Genomic DNA, 16811 nt, shown 5'->3' with positions numbered 1-16811 from the left:
AATAATGTCTCGCCTTTATTTCTAAACTCTAGTATCAGAAAACCTTATGGTTCTATTGTACAATGTATTGACACCTCCCAAAAAGACCAATCTTAAACTAAATTGTCATTTGAAAAGCATTCATTTATTATGAAAAAGAACAGGAGCATGTTGATTTTGAAAATACCAAGATTAAAAGTAGGTTAGCATTAAATAAGAATAATTTGGACTGCCACCAAGAGACTAAATGTCTAACCAAACATTCATGTTATAGTCACCAGGATACTATGGTATTGACAATGAGGATTTAAAGTGCTGATAAAGAAATTAATTGGTCCACATCTAGTTTCATTCATCTTTTTTTCTTTTTCTTAAAGCTCTTAAAGTGATCTTGGAAACTTTAGTTCTAAAAGACATGAACTATTCATGAAGCATTAAATTTGGGAGAAATCTGCTGATTTTTGTCTGGTAGCCCTGTCTGGTTTATGATAAATTTTATTGTCTTTTCAAAATACTTGTACTTCCTATATCTGTATAATAAAAGATATTAAGGAGAAAAAAAACTCTTTGTTGTATTTGCTGTTAGAATGGGGAAAAAATGCAGCTGAGACCTTTTTTGAAAAAACCTTGAGAACAAGGTTACTATTTTTTATGAAAATAGTTGAGGAATTAGAACTAGTCCTGCTTATTGTAACTGTAGGCAACTTTAAAAGATCTAAATCTTCAAAGTAGATATGATATAGGTTATATAGGAAGACATAGAGATCACTGAGTATTTGGAGATAATCTCTCTATATAGTTCTTTGGAATTTTTATTTGTGAGAGCATGTTAAATATTTTTAACCTTTATAATAGCATGGGACAAAATAGATGAAGGCATTAACTCTTTGAGCCAGTTGAGAAAAAAAAATTGAATTAAAAGTCAAACCAACTGAAAATGTAAGGTGGGATATAAGAATAACTAAATTATTATTTGGTACCTAAAGTATTATTATAGCTGAATTTTTTTAATCAAAAAACCACCCCATCTTTTTAAAAATGAGCTCTTACAATAGTATTGGCAATACATTTTGTAAAAGGAAAAATTCATTTCACCATGTTAGAACTAGTGTTCTAATTTCAGATCAGTTATGTAGCATGAATATATAAAATGGGGACCACTGAGATCTTGCCTTCTGTATCTAGAGTATGAAAAATAAGATCTTTTTTTAAACAATTCTTATTAATAACTTATATCACCTCCATTCATATTAGGCAGTAGAATAAACTATTGTTCTTTGATTTTGATGGTATATAGGAGTGAAAACCCAACATATTGGCACTAAGGAATTCATCTCTTGGCATTGGAACTAGGATCTGGGGAGATTTTATTTTTATGTATACATATATATATACTTAATCATACACACATATACATCCTATATTTATTTCTTCTTTTGAATTATGTAAGAATGATTTGTCAAAGATCAGATTTCCGATTTGTCTCACTAGTACTTAGATGCTGTGTTTTGCTTTTGTTTTTAGAGTCATAGCTAATTCATAGAAACAGTCCCTACGAGAAATTTAGTTTCTTTGGTGTGATCATGCTCCCTGTCTACTCTAATAGCTAAAGGAAGGTGAGAGAGACAGCCCTATGTTCACCAGTGTTGATTTTTTAGAGAAGGAACAAGGAAATTCTAGCCCAGCCCTCTCCTTGGAGCCATCTAGACCAGCACTGTTCAGTAAAAATATAATACAAGCCACAAATACAAGCTGCATATAAAATTTTAAGTTTGTTTTGTAACCACATTAAAAAGGGAAAAAGAAACAGGAAAAATTAATTTTAATTACATTTAAATTAACCTAATGTATCTAAAATATTATTTCAACATGCAATCAGTATAAAGACTTACGAGATTTTTTATTTTTATTCAATGAAATACTCAAAATCCGATGTGTATTTTACACTTAGAAAAATTTTTTATTGAACTAGCCACATTTCAGGTGCTCAAAAGCCACACACGGCAGTAGCTACTGTATTAGACGGTACAGGTCTACGCCAAGGGTGGAGCTCCCCTTTTTGCATCATCCATGGTGAATTCCACTGGGTAACTGTAAGCTCCCCTAGTTTAGAGTTTCCAGATTTAACAGAACACAAAAAACCAAGAACAAAAGCAAAACAGGGTGCCCAGTTTAATTTGAATTTCAAGTAAATAACAAGTAATTGTTTAGTGTAATTGTGACTCATGTTATACTTGGGACGTACTTAGAAAAAAATGATTTATTTGAAGTACAGATTTAACTGGGCGTCCTGTATTTTATATGGCAATCCTGCCCAGTTTTAACTGAGTGGAAGACATCATCAGACTTTCCTAGATACTTGTAGGACTAGAGCAGAGAATCTCTTCCTCTGCAGAGGATTTTGATAACCAAACCCGCCCCCGCAAAATCAGTATGCAAACCAGAACTACTGATAGCCCATTTCTTCCTAATTCCCTAAGATGTTTAAGACAGAAGATGGGCTTATATCACAGAGACTCAGTCCTTACAAATTTAAACATTTTGAATCTAAACTATTACATTAAGCTGTAAGGTTTATGAAATTTTATGACTTGAATGATTAGTCACTTGAGTTTATAAAATAGAAACTGTCTAACAGCTTATTGCTAGTATCACATCTTACGAAAAACATTTCACCCTTGGTGACCGTCTCGGCAGTTTTCAGTGTCTTGGCTATTTCAAGTTATTTTCCCACCATTGGTTTCCACTGCAGCTGTCACATCATCTTGAGTTGGCAAGCATTAACACAAAATATTAGGTTGCTAAATGCCAGGATAAGGCTTACTTTACACGGCAAGTACTTAAGTACTTGTAATTCTGTGCTCTGGTGTTGATCATTGGACCCTGACCCAGTCGACACCCAGTCAGTTCTTAAACCAGTCTCTCGTTCATCCTGAGGCCTTCTTTTCCAGAACAGCTTTCCATTTGTATTTTTTAAACATTTTTAATGTTCCAGTTTTAGCACCGTTTTGAAACATGTAACAATTTCTTTAGGAGTAGCTGTATCCCTCCTAACCTCTAGAAAAGAGACCATTTATAATTCGTGTTCTCTAAGGACAGTAATTACACCAGCTCCACACTCCCTCTCAAGGGGAACACTTGCCTTCACGAGGTGAATGACTTCAGGTGTCAGGTCTTCGTTACCAGCCAGGCAGGTAGACCCAGCCGCCAGTGCGGTTGGGCAGTTGAGCAGTTCAGTTCCAGCTATGGCGCATTCCAAATCCATTCATGCTTAGGAGAATGTACCCAAGAGTGTGGATATGTTTATAATTACTGCATTTCCTTCAGAGAACAAGAATTACAGGTAAGGTTTGTTTTTTTGTTTGTTTTTTTTTTGCAGTGATCCAAAAATTATTTTTAGATAAGAAATTTAAGGATTTGAAAATATTACTCTTTTCCCAAAACAGTCACCTAAAATATCTCAAATATAGCCTATATTATATAAAAGTTTTCTTCCTCACTCTAAGAAGGAATTGAACCTGGAAAGGAGGGGAGTGGGAAGAGACAACTTATTGTCATTTGAAAGCTGTGAAAATCACACATTTCCATGTCTAGAAATATCCTCGGTTTATGTAAGAATCTTACTTTGCCTAACTTCTAAGGTCTAAGGTATGAATTATTTTGTCAAATTAACACCTACATCTATATATAGGGAAGGTGTTCAGCCTTTGTGAGCTAATGTCTTTAACAGCAGTGAGTAAATTAATGAATTGTGTTTGGGTTTTCACTTTTATTCTCAAGTCTGACTGCCTTTGGTTTAAAGGCTTTAACCTTATTTCTGAAACCAAAATTTAAAGCTGCTGCAAAATACCTTAAAACATAGCTCCTTTTTTACCCAATGATGTTTGGATGAGCTTTAAAGGGTCTGTGAATTCCCTGAAATTATACTAAAATTTTGTATGTATGTGTTTTTTGCTGGAAGGAGTGTACATAATTTTCATTCTATTCTTGAAGGGCTTTGCAACAAAAAATTTGGTTAACAACCACTGATCAAGTCTAACATCATCACTTTACTGATAAACTGAATTTCAAAGAATATGTTATTTGCCTTCACTCATTTGAAATTTAATACTTGTAAAAACTAAAGTTTGTTTCTTAAAAAAAAACAAACAAACAACCATTGTGCTTGTTTTTAGAAGGAAAAGCTTTACCTTGAATTAATTAAACTTGAGAAGACCAGCCTAAATAGGGACAGTTAACTTGCTACTAGTTTCTTCCATTCTACCCTTTGACTAGAATCTTTATCAGTTGTTACATAAACATGGCCTCTCAACACAGTATGAAACTGTGTGATAAATTCTTGAAGATCAGTTAAAGAAAAAGGAATTATCTATTATAATTTGACTCCTACTTTTTTCTCTTTTCAAATGCTTTATTCAGAGAGAGTAACTAAAGCTCAGGAAAATAAGTGACTAATGTTATTTTGAGAGTATTAAAAAAGCAGTTAATTGCTTTTAGCAGTTAATTGTTGGGACTCCTTCTGGACCCTAGTTAAAGAACTTCTACAGTAGACTGTGCATACCTCACTCTGTTTTTCAGTGATAGAGTATTTTAAGGTCATTCTTTTTTATCAGAAGATGTTTTTATTATTACAGTAGTACTTTAGAAATAGTAATCAAATTCTATATTAATTAAGGAAACTCATACTTCTTTCTCAAAGAAAATACCATTTTTTTCATTTTTTTTACTTTTCATTTTTTTTTTCCTGGTACTAGCTAGGAAAGTCTGCCTAATTCAAGATTTAATTAATTTATACCATTAATTGAATATTAAAAGGAAAAGAAATTTGAGGGATGATTCATAGAAAGCAGTTATTTCCCAAAAGGAGCAGAAAAGAGTAAGACAACTTAGGACACTACCTATATTTTTTTATTTAAGTTTAATTATACTTAAAGATTCTAAAATGCATAATATAAAGCTCATTATAGAAAATGGCATTGATTTCTGAAATAGATTACAGTTTTGGGCATTATCACTCAAGGTGATTATCTGTCACTTATGCTCCTCTGCCTTTGTAGAAGGTAACTTTTGAAGTGAGCCAGATTTTGTTTTTCATCCAGGAAGAACAGTTTGTATATCCTACCCAATAGGCCACCTATGTTACTTTCTGTGGGTAATTCTAACAAATAAAATTTTTATTTTTTACTTTTCATTCATCAAATAATTTTATGTTTAAAATAGAAAAGCTTAAATTCTTCTTAGGAACATTTACAAATATTTAGAAATAGTTGGTTTTTTTAATTTGAGGTAGACCAATTTTAACTATTCTCTGCACTCAAAGAAATTGAAATAATTAATTGACCTACTCATTCAGCTCATTAATCAGTGGTGGAGCTTTGGTTTACATGGCAGATCAAAACTAATCCAACATCTGAACATAGATGAGTAGAAATTTATTTACAATCAATTTCATATCAATTTTATTAACATAGATTATTATTTAAAATAGAAGTTTCAAATAAACCAGAACTATTAAAAGTGGCTTCTGTGTGCCTACATGTGTGGCTTATATCTTTCTGTGTATTAACAATTGAGCATTTATCTCTTACTTCTTTTCAGTTCGTGTATCAAAAACTTTTTTTAGCAATTTCACCGTTTATATTGCAATACAGAGACATTGAAACTTTGCCACAACTACCTTCCATGTTCTTGTCTAGGAAATAAATTTATTCAGTCAGTCATCAAGTATATAGAGAATTATGAGAATAGAATGGTAAATGAAACACATTCCCTGTGCTCACAGAAACTACAGTTTACTAAAGATGTGTGGTGGAGTGGTACAAAGGGAAGATAGCGGGGATCCTAACCTAAGCCAGGGGTCAGAGAAGGCTTCTTTGCCAAAATGAAATTTTAACTGAACCTGAGGCATAATTAGGAGTTAGTCAAACAAAATGAGAAGGCAGAATAAGCAAATGTGAAAGCCCTGAAGGAAGAAATAAGACACATTGAAAAGACTTAGGAGAGAGGGAAAGATGAGACTGCACAGCAAAGTATCTTTAATGTCGTTATCAGATATTTGGCCTTCAGACTTTAGCTTAAGAGCAGTGGGAAGACGTTGAACACTGTATTTTATTTTTTCTAAAACTTTTAATGAAAGCCTAATAATACAATTAGAAAAGTGAGCATATCATAAGTATATCACTCCATGAATTTTCACAAGCTGAATACTCCTATGTAACCATCACCCAGATGAAGAAACGGAACACCATCACCATCCCAGAAGTTCCCTTTCATCTTTCCTTCCAGTCAGTCTTGCCCGCCTCTACCTACTAAGGACAACTCTCACCTGACTTCTTATTGCATAGATGGTATTGCCTATATCGTACTTTATATAAATGGGGGCTTACAGCATATGCTCATTTCTTATGAATGAAAGAAGCCAGACACAACATTCTGATTTTGAGTATTTCTGCCTTTTGTTACTGGCACTATAGTTGGGAGACTCAGAACATACAAAAAACAGTGTGATCAGTCTTGTGGCTGAATGCTGCATCATATGAATGTACCGTGAGATTTGCCACATCTGCCCAATGAAGGATAGAAAGATGTGAACTCAGCAAGTTTTACAGTAAGTCTAGGGGAGAGATAATGGGATGAGAGACAGTGAGGATGAAGAAAAGTGGGCACATTAGAGAGAGATTTAGGAGTTAGAATTTATAGGGCATTAATTTGATGAGGGGATGAGACACCAAGGATGACTCATGGGTTTCTTACTTGAGCAGAAGGGGATGGTGGTGCCCTTTAAGTCCAAACACTGGAGAGGAATGGATTGTTGTATGAGTTTTACTGATAGAAGGGGATAACGAGTTCAGCATCCATATATATGAGGTACCTGTGAAACATTGCATGGGTCTGCTTTGTACAACTAAAGAACTGTTTATTAACTGAATGAATGAGTTACTTTACATTCATTAATAACAGCGTGCTAACAAAGAACTCTTCTACATGGGGGAAGTTGTAAATCTTGTTTTCTCACTATCTGTTCTTCACCTATAAATCTCATCAGATGCTCTTTCTAATGTTTGTAGGAGTGGTTTTGGCACATCTTTTTTTTTTTTTCATGTATCTGTATATATAGTATATTTCCCCTGAAGTACTGCTAACTTAACATGCGTGCGGAGTCGTACCTTCCCATATACATGGTATGAAAGGCATTGTAATGCCTCCATACTTTAAAAATTGTGTTTCTGTCATTACAGTCTTGAATTAGTGTACAATAGCCACACTTTAAAGTGAGTTTATTTATATGAAATGATTAACCTACTTACTTGGCAAGACTTAAAGTGACTGCAATAAATGTTAATTCAATTTTGGTAGGGGAAAGGAAAGATAAAAATGAGGTAAAACCTGAAGCCTAAGTACGAGCCTAGGTAAAGAGCCACAGAGAGAGTCCTAGGTGTCAGGGAGCAGAATGAAAGCACCTGATTTTAAAGGGAGGAGATACCAGAGGGCCTGGATGGGAACTAGGAACTCTGCCTCCTTTACAGTGCTGCCTGAACTGGTGCCCTGGGGAAATTTTATGGGAAGAGGAGCAACTGGTATAGTGCTGAATTTAGCAAATGCCTAGCACATGGTGGAGTACTTAGTAGACTTGGCAGTTTACCTAGTTTATACCACTCAGTTATGATTTAGTGTTATATTTAGCCCACAAAATTTCAACTAAAATTAAGGCATTTTATCATGTCCATAAAAAAAAAAAAAAACAGTAAACAATCATGATCATGATTTTTGGTTTATACAGTTTTCCATAGCTTTAGGCTCTGCCACTTATCAGGTAGTAGTGTTTTCAAAATTAAATACTCCATTTCATTTCATGGAGTTGGGGTTTTTTTTTTTTTTCCTGGTTTGTTTGTTTTCAAATTTTTGCCAAATCAGCATTATATAGTGAAATCAAACAGTACTTTCTGAAGCCATTGAAGTTAATTCATTCATTCAACATACATTTATGAAAAATATTCCATATTTGTAATAGTTTTATAGCCTAGGATGATGATGATGCAAAGAAGTATTTCTGCCTTTTGTTACTGGCACTATAGTTGGGAGACTCAGAACATATACAAAAACAATGTGGTAATACAAATTATTACTGGATTTACTGAATAGTGTTGTAAAAGCGATGAATTCAGGGGAAGGAAGTTACAGGCTATGATACCAGAGAAGAGATGATGGAGGTGGTAGAATTTAATTTGGGTCCCAGTGGCTCAGTGGAGTTTGAATAGGTGTGGCAAAAGCACCACAGGCAAGAGTGCCGTCCTGAGAAAAGTGCAGAAACAAATATGGCGGATGTTGGGCACAGGGAGAAACTGGCCAGCCTGCAGCAGGGAGCCCAAGCTGGTGCGTGGAGAGAGAGATGTTTCATTAAAATTTGACTATGTTGTAAGAAGCTTTGAATTACTCAAAAATCCACCAGATCTAAGAGTTTGGATTATTGTCTTGATTTTTAGATTATCTGTAAGTATAATTTTACTTGCCATTATGTGGTAATTATTTAGGTTTTACTTGTCATCCTGTGGTAATTCCTTAGATTTTTATCTTAATTTTAGAAACCTCGTGTGAGGTTACCTGCAGGAGCAAAGTGATTGTGCTTTTAAGTTCAGAGAATCTTCACCTGGGATCTGTGGATTGGTTTCAGGGAGTCTGGATCTCTCTAAAATTAAGACAGAAGTTTGAATGTATCTCTTTTTTGGAGGAAGAATCCATTACCTTTATCAGAGTCTTAAAGGATCTGACAATCCAAAAAAAGTTAATAAAACAGCTTTTGCTTTCCTTACTTAAAATATTTTTAATCTAATTCCTTTGTGTATACATATTTTTAATATAGGAAATAAAAATAGGAGAATTAAAACATATTAAATGTTACTGGACATTTTTCTTTCACTATTTACAGGTACAATATTTAAGAGTTAAATAGTATTAGTTGGATTGATTATGTAATCAGAGATAGTCGCTATTTTATAAATTTCATGGCTTTCAGTAAAAGAACTACTAACTTGCTTTTTTAGATACAAGCATTTTGTTGAGCATGCTATTTCAAGTAGAACTTTCTTCCTATTTTTGGAAAAAATACATATCTCCTTTTTATAGAACGTAAAGCACTTTTAAATAAACGTCCACTTTAATCCTGAGATATGACTCACCTGGATCATGTCTAATCTTCTATACAACAGTTTTAAGCAGAAGTCAACAAATTATAGCCAATGCACCAGATCTAGTCTTCGGCCTGTTTTTATATGGCCCACAAGCTAAGAATTGTTTTTACATTTTAAAATCATAAAAAAAAAGGGATTATAAGTGATTACAATTGTGAAAAAAGAAGACGATGAATACTTAACAGAGACTATGTATGGCCCTCAAAGCCTAAAATATTTGCTGTTTGGCCTTTGGCTTTCTTGCCAACCGTTGGTTTAAAAGTAGTTCAGTTTTTAAGCTCTTCCAAATACATATGTTATGCTACAAGAGGATACATGGTTTGTGGATATTTTTGGAGTTGGGCATATATTTGTATAATTCTATCAATGTTGATTAGGTAAGGTAATCTGTCTATTTTTCATAACAGGATATTCAGCTAGTAGTTCAGCTCAGCTTTCTAAATTCTGCAGTGAAAGCATATAAAAAAGTGTGGACTTAGTGATCCATTTCAGAGGACTATGTGAATGTAAGGGTAGATTTTGTTCTTCACAAATACATAATGGGGGCGACCACAATACAGATCAATTGATAAATACTAAAATATGACCTTCAACTTAACATAAAAATATAATCTTTACCTTTGAAGATACCATTTACCTAAAGCAAGTATATTGTATAAAAGCAAAAGAAAATATACATTTAACTGATAAAGTATTGGGAAGAGCAGTTACTAAAAAGTGTATTATTTATTGATTTATTCAACATATATACTTATTTCTGGAACTGTTAAATATATTTTTGACTCTTTAATTATATTATTAATATATGAGATACTGTGATTCTAGCTTTTAGATAAATATTGAAATATTCTTATTAATGGAGAATTATTATATATCATAATTGAGTCTCAAACAATTAGGGCAATTCTGACTTCCCTCTCCTGCATTATTATTTTTTCCTCCACTACCAGATCTTTTTCATCAACATACAAATAATACTGGATTTTTTTCATCCCATCCTATAAAAAGTTCTTGTTTCCTATTTTCCCTCTGTTACTTTCCTTTGTCTTTCTATTTATAGCTCACCTCTTTGAAAGAGTTGTCTGTGCTCTGAATTTCTATAACCCCTGCCATGCCACCAGAATTGCCCCTGTTTCTGACCCCCAGCTGGTCCCTTCTCCATCCTCATCTTACTTGACCTGCGTAGCAGCTGCACTGAACATACTCTTTATTTGGCTTACAGTTACTCCACTCCCCTAATTTATCCTTCTACCTCTCTGGTTGCTACTTTCAATCTCTTGCTGATTCCTTCTTACATCCAACTTCTAAATTGGTAGTGCTCCAACATTTGGAATTTGGGCCTCTTCCCCCCCCCACCCGACATTTACTCTCCCTTGATGACCTCATCTGGTGTCATAGCTTTAGATGACCATCCATTTGCTGAGGAGCAGAAGTCATTTAGTATTCTCAAAATGTAACGTAGTAAACTGAATTCTTTATCTCCCCTGCCCTTACCAAAACTTCCCCCCAAGTTTTCCCCATCTTAATAAATAATAGCTGCATTTTTTTGATATATCTTGGTGTCATCCTTGATTCCTAGCTTTCTTTCACCCCATATCTAATAATTCCCCGTATCTCTGTCATCATATTCTCTTGTCTCTACCCTTAATATATTCTCAAAATTCAGTAACCAATCACCATTTCCACTGCTATATCTATGATCCAGGTCATCTTCACATCTTGCCTATATTGTTACAAAAGCCTCTTATGATTGGTCTTCCTGTTTCTGCCCTTGATTTACTTCAATCAATTCTTAATACAGCAGATAGAGTAATTATATTAAAATATGTCATGTTATGTCACTCCTTGATGAAAACCCTCCATTGACTTCTCATCTCTACGAAAATAAAAGCCAGAGTCCACGAAATGGCCTATCAGGCTATATCCCCTGCGCCCCTCTTACTCCCAGACATCAACTACTTTTCTTCCCCTACTCACTCTGTTCTTCACCCCCAACTCACTCTGCTGTAGTCATACTGATCTCTTTGCTGTTCTTGGAATGCATCAGGCAAGTTCTTGCTTTGGAAGATTTGCACTGGCTATTCTCTCTGCCTGTAACACTTCTCCCTACTATCTTTATAGCTCATACCCTTATCAGTTTGAGATTTTTATTCAAGTCAGTTGACTTTACTTAGCCACTCAGTCTAAAATTGCAAAATTCCCCCACTCCGCCCCTAATTCTCCTTCCTCCTTTATGTTTCTTTTCTTGTAAGCCTTATTGCCATCTCCCATCCCATATTTTACTTACTTTTCCTGTTTATTTTCTTCCACCTTCCACTAGAATAAAAAGGCAAGGATTTTGTTTGCTTTGCTAACAGCTCTATCCTCAGCACAAAGATGTTTAGTACCTGGCTCATGTTTTTCACTCAGTTAATATTTGTTGAATGAATGAATGAATGAATGCAGTTGAAAATAGTCAACGCAAAAAATTTAAAATAATTCAGGGATTTGGAGAGCCCTTGGATCATTTAATAAGTGCTTAAACATTTCAGTAGACAGCATGAATGGAACTAAGGTGTTAGAAATATTATTGTATATACCGATATTATAACATATAAAATGTGCTTCTTTGAACAAATCCTTGGTTTTGACCATTGACCTTTTTTTTTTTTTTTGAGAGAGAGAGAGAGGGAGTGCCTGCACCGGGGGTTGGGGGGCAGGGGAAGAGGGAAAGAGAGAATCTTAAACAGGCTCCATGCCCAAAGCAGAGCCTGACACAGGGCTTGATCTCTCGACTCTGAGATCATGACCTGAGCCGAAATCAAGAGTTGAATGCTTAACCAACTGAGCCACCTGGGCACCCCTTACTTATCCAATTTTATAAGTATAGAATGCTGAAAGAAATAAGTGCTATTTGAAATTAAATATGACACCTTGAGTATGCTACAATGTGGATATTTATAAAAAGAATATTTTTGTCGGGGTGCCTGGGTGGCTCAGATGGTTAAGCATCTGCCTTCAGCTCAGGTTGTGATCTGAGGGTCCTGGGATTGAGCCCCACGTCGAGCCCCACGTCCAGCCCCACATGGAGCCCCATGTCAGGCTCCCGGCTCAGCAGGGAGTCTACTTCTCCTTCTGCCTCTCCCCACTTTTTGTGCTCTCTCTCTCTCTCAATCTGTCTCTCTCTCTCAAATGAATAAATAAAATCTTCAAAAAAGAAAAGAATCCTTTTGTCATTAAAAGTATTGGTCATTTAGTGCAATGTAAGAAGTTTTTTTTTTAGTATTTTAAACTTTTCTTTTGAAGTAATTTAGATTTATAGAAGAGTTGCAAAAATAGTACAAATACGGTACACTTCAGGACCCTTGTTTTATGTTTTATAAGTTTGCATAGGATGCAAACTTATAAGATGAATACGAATTCAGACTGCCAATGTAGCTTTTGTTAAGGTTATTCCTTTTTAAAATAACTTTTTAAGGTAACCATTATAAGCCACGAAATGCTACTGTTTTCAAATTTCCATATTTTCTGTCATGACTACATGCATAACTATTTTAAATAATTGTAGTCATAATATGTATTTGATTTTTATTCTTAATTATGACATCCATTTTCCATGTTTCATTGTAGTCTCCATTTTTATCTTTTTTAAACAACTGATAATAGACCATATTGCTGATGTTCATTATTAATAAACTGTTCTCCTTTTGGAGATTGCCATCCAGTGGGGTGGCAGTAAGAATGGAAAAGAAAGTATAAACATGAGTGGTAAGATTTGTTTCCCAATAAATGTAGGATAAAGAGGATATAAAAATAAATATTTGTCCAATATTGCTCCTAAGTATCCTGAGTAGCTAAAGAATAATGATCCTAAGAAAAGAAGAGATCATGGGACACTACATCAAAAACTAATGATGTAATGTATGCTGATTAACATAACGTAATAATAATAAAAAGAGAGGATCAGGAAGAATTCTGTGAGTGAAAAGAGAGGGTATTCTTGAAATGATGTGCTTAGTAGTACTGAACTGAGTGTCAGGAAAGTTTGATTAATCACTTGGGACTCTGGACAGCCATTTACTTCTCGAGCTTTCAGTTTTGTCATCTGCAAAATAAGTATTGGGCTATTAGATGATTGCTGAAGTCTCTTCCAACTTTGGGACAATTGCTGTGTCTTGTGTTTTATTTGAACTTCATTCCTGTTTCTTCTTACTGTTTTCTAGTGACCTTTCATGAAAGCTTCGGTTTATAATGAAAAGAGCATGAAATGCTCAATCTTAAGTCTATTGGAGATTAAACTTCCCTTAATACTGAAACACTTGACTTGACACAGGAAGTGCAGAGCTGTTGTTTCACTTTATCTTTCTCAGCCAGAAGCAACTTCTCATAGATTAAAATTTAGAGCAAGAAAGATTGGATTAAGGCCAGACTCGGAAAAAGCACTATGGAATTTTCTTTAGTACATACTTTGGGGGTTCTTATTGTTATTAGCTACCAGAAATCCCAATAAATTATTCAGAAAAAGTAATGCAATCAAATACAATATCATGTAAGTATGTATATAAAATAAGTATAAGTATAAAATATATATATTTATTTTTATATATAAATATATATATATTTTTATATATAAAAAATATAAGTATAAAATAAGTATAAGTGTAATCTAAAGGATTCCTATAGCAGAAAGATCAGACTTTGGAATTAGCCTTGGGTTCAGTTATCAGTGTTATTTTACTAGCTGTGTCACCTTAGACAACTTGAAATGAAAAGCTTGATTTGGAAGGGTGATTTAGTTTCTTTCCATGTAAAATTGGAATAGTTGCACTGAGTCTACAGAGTTGTCATGAGGATTAGAATATTTATAAAGTGCTAAGTATAAAGCCTGATATTCAGTGAACAGTAACCCTTATCAATTATCAGTAACAGCTATTGTTGTTAGAATGTGTACTTAGTTAACACTTTTTCAAAATCTTACCTGTATGAAACACTTATTCTATATTTCTATCCTGTAATTAGGATCATATGTGTTTGTGTGTGGGGGGGGTGAGACCTTGGGATTTCTAATATTCAGCTTTTTAGGAGCTTTAAATGATTTGTCAAAACTAAAGAATTATTTTAAAAATTCTTACTCTACAGCTTCAGCATATTCAGGTCTCAGATGGAATAATGTTTCTTTTTAAAGAAATGTTTGTTTCCTTATAAATGCCCATCTTGTACTGCTCTTATAAGAACACTTGTTAGATTGAGACCATAATTCAATAAAATCACTGGAAATACACTTTTAGGGGGTTGGGTCATATGCAGAATGTTTTGTGATAGGAATCAGGAGGGCTAATTTTCTTTTCCTTAAAGATTATCGGTTATATTTTATACTGTTATACAGAGTATTGCCATACTAAATGCAAATTAATTATTTCTAATGCCAGAGCCAGAAGAACTGCCCTGGGTATTAAACTGGAGGAAGAGTCTTATGGTTCTCCGTGGCCTCTTTCAGGAACTTTATTTGTTCGGGGATCTAAAGAAAGTAGATATGCTTCACTGGCTTGATAATACACTTTTTAAAGGAAGCCCAGAAAATTCTTTATTCAAATATATGTAGAGGAAGAAAGAGTAGTAAGTGAGAGAACAAGGTTCATATAGACATATCATGAGCTTCAAAACTAAGATGGATGAAAATGACTTTATGGTTTATCAAGAAAGATGTTAATCAGGAAGGCAAAATAGGAAAAGGTGAAAAATTAGAAGGAAATTTTTAAAGTCCCTAATACTTGGAATATATATTTTATGACAGGAGCAGAAAGATTATTTACCTTCAAGAGAAAAAACATGTTGAATACTAAAGAAGCATAGAGATGCAGGTATTATTAATGCCAAATGGTATGCTATCAGAGGACCTAGTTTATGGTGGAAGTGATGAAACTGTCATAAGTTAGCTATGTTTTCAGACCAGGTGTCCTTAAGGAACAGGCATATTGTTTTCTCTCTTTTATGTTGAATTCCTTTTATGTTGCATTTTGTACTTGGTGTGAGTTCCGTAGGTGTTAAGCACTTAACGATTTCTCAATTCCTAAGATTTATTATATAGTTGTTACAGCATTTTTGGTGGTTCTTTTTAGGCTGTTGTTGACCAAAAAATTACATTCAATCATAATTTCTCTCTCATATGGTTTGGTTATATTATTGCTAAAAAGAGTAGATTTAATGTATTTGTAAAATTCTGCGTTTCTTCTAAGCTGCACTTAAACTATTCACTTGGTCTAGGGATACTTTATAAATAAAAAATACATGAAATTTGGACCATTTAATTTCAAATACCTTATGATACATTTTGAAGACATATTAAGCCACTGGTTCTTAAACGTTAGCTGCATTAGAATCACCTAGAGAATAAATAAAGATTGATGGACTCTTCCCCCATTGGTTCTGATTAGTAGGTGTAGGCAGGGCCCCAGAATTTCCAAGAAATTTCTAAAAAGTTCCTAAATGGAGCTGATGCTATTGTTCTAGCGACCATAATTTGAGAACGACTACATTTAATAACTAGATAACTTTACTTGACCCCTCCTCCAACCAATTAAAAATTAGTAATGTTTGAATTACATGTGTTAAAGCTAGTTTTGTGACTCTTTTTTACTGGGTTCTAGCATAGAGGCAAAAAATAACCTTGTTCCATCCAGGTAGCTAAACTAATTTCTTCTGCTATTTAAACACAGAAATCACCCCTTTGTTTAGAGAAGAATTATTTGTGTAAAATCTGGATGACTTTCCCTTCCATCTCTTGCATTTAAAAATAGCATTATTTCTGTGACAAATATGAAAAAGTTCTTCAAAAAATAAGTCTTTACACTAGTAATCAGCTAGCTAGATCTGACAAAATAATAGAAACAACATCTTATAGAATCTTGTTTACACTACTTCCTTTAAAAGATAGCTGATATTGTGGGTATTAAAGATTGTTTATTAGTATATTATTTATATTTTATATTTATCTTTGCTTTTATAAAATTTATCTACGTTTCAAAAGTATTTTAAAACTACGTACTTCTTGATATCTCTTATGCTTTTGCTTTAAATGAAAACATGATGCTAATATGTGAAACTGTCATGTTTTTGCAGAAACCCTATTTTATTTTCTGAAGTAATGAAAACAGCTTTTAAAATAGAGAAAATATTAAAGACACATTGCTGCTGAAAATTCACATAGTTTTTAAGGTATAAACTATGTAAGTGTTGACTGTGAACAGACTGACCTATATTTATTAAATTTCTGCTTAAGTTATAAAAGATTCAGTATATTATCTTTCTGGACATTGAAATCACATTCCTTTTAAGAGCAGGAACAGTGTGTTTGAAATACATTTTATGATTGCAATTATATTTGAAGAGTATATCTTAATAAAATCAATCATTGCTTCTCTGCTGCATACCCTTCCTTTTCTACAACCTATTTATTTTTTACTCTTAAAGTTTGTTTCATTATAGTGATTCTCCTTCTTGTTTCAGAAATATAAAGGATTATTTATTTATTTGTTAGTAATAAATTCAAGCTTCTTCTTACCTGTCTTAATACATTTTTTACTTACCTATATAAAACACCTCTGTAAGCAAGTATTAATTTACTAAAAAAGTTGCCAACTTTGTAGCCTTAAAGTCATCTTTTAG

General features: G+C 33.6%; 1 protein-coding gene across 8 annotated transcripts in view; it reads left to right on the top strand.

Annotated features, from left to right (window-relative positions):
* The window catches only part of ZEB1 (zinc finger E-box binding homeobox 1), a 149824-nt gene that overhangs the window by 25817 nt on the left and 107196 nt on the right, over positions 1-16811 (top strand). The window lies entirely within an intron of this gene.

This window comes from Mirounga leonina, unplaced genomic scaffold (assembly GCF_011800145.1).
Source record: "Mirounga leonina isolate KUSES-001 unplaced genomic scaffold, KU_Mleo_1.0 Mir_413, whole genome shotgun sequence".
Classification (NCBI taxonomy): Eukaryota; Metazoa; Chordata; class Mammalia; order Carnivora; family Phocidae; genus Mirounga; species Mirounga leonina.
The sequence above is the reverse complement of the archived record's forward strand: the minus strand, read 5'-3'. Positions and strand labels throughout refer to the sequence as shown.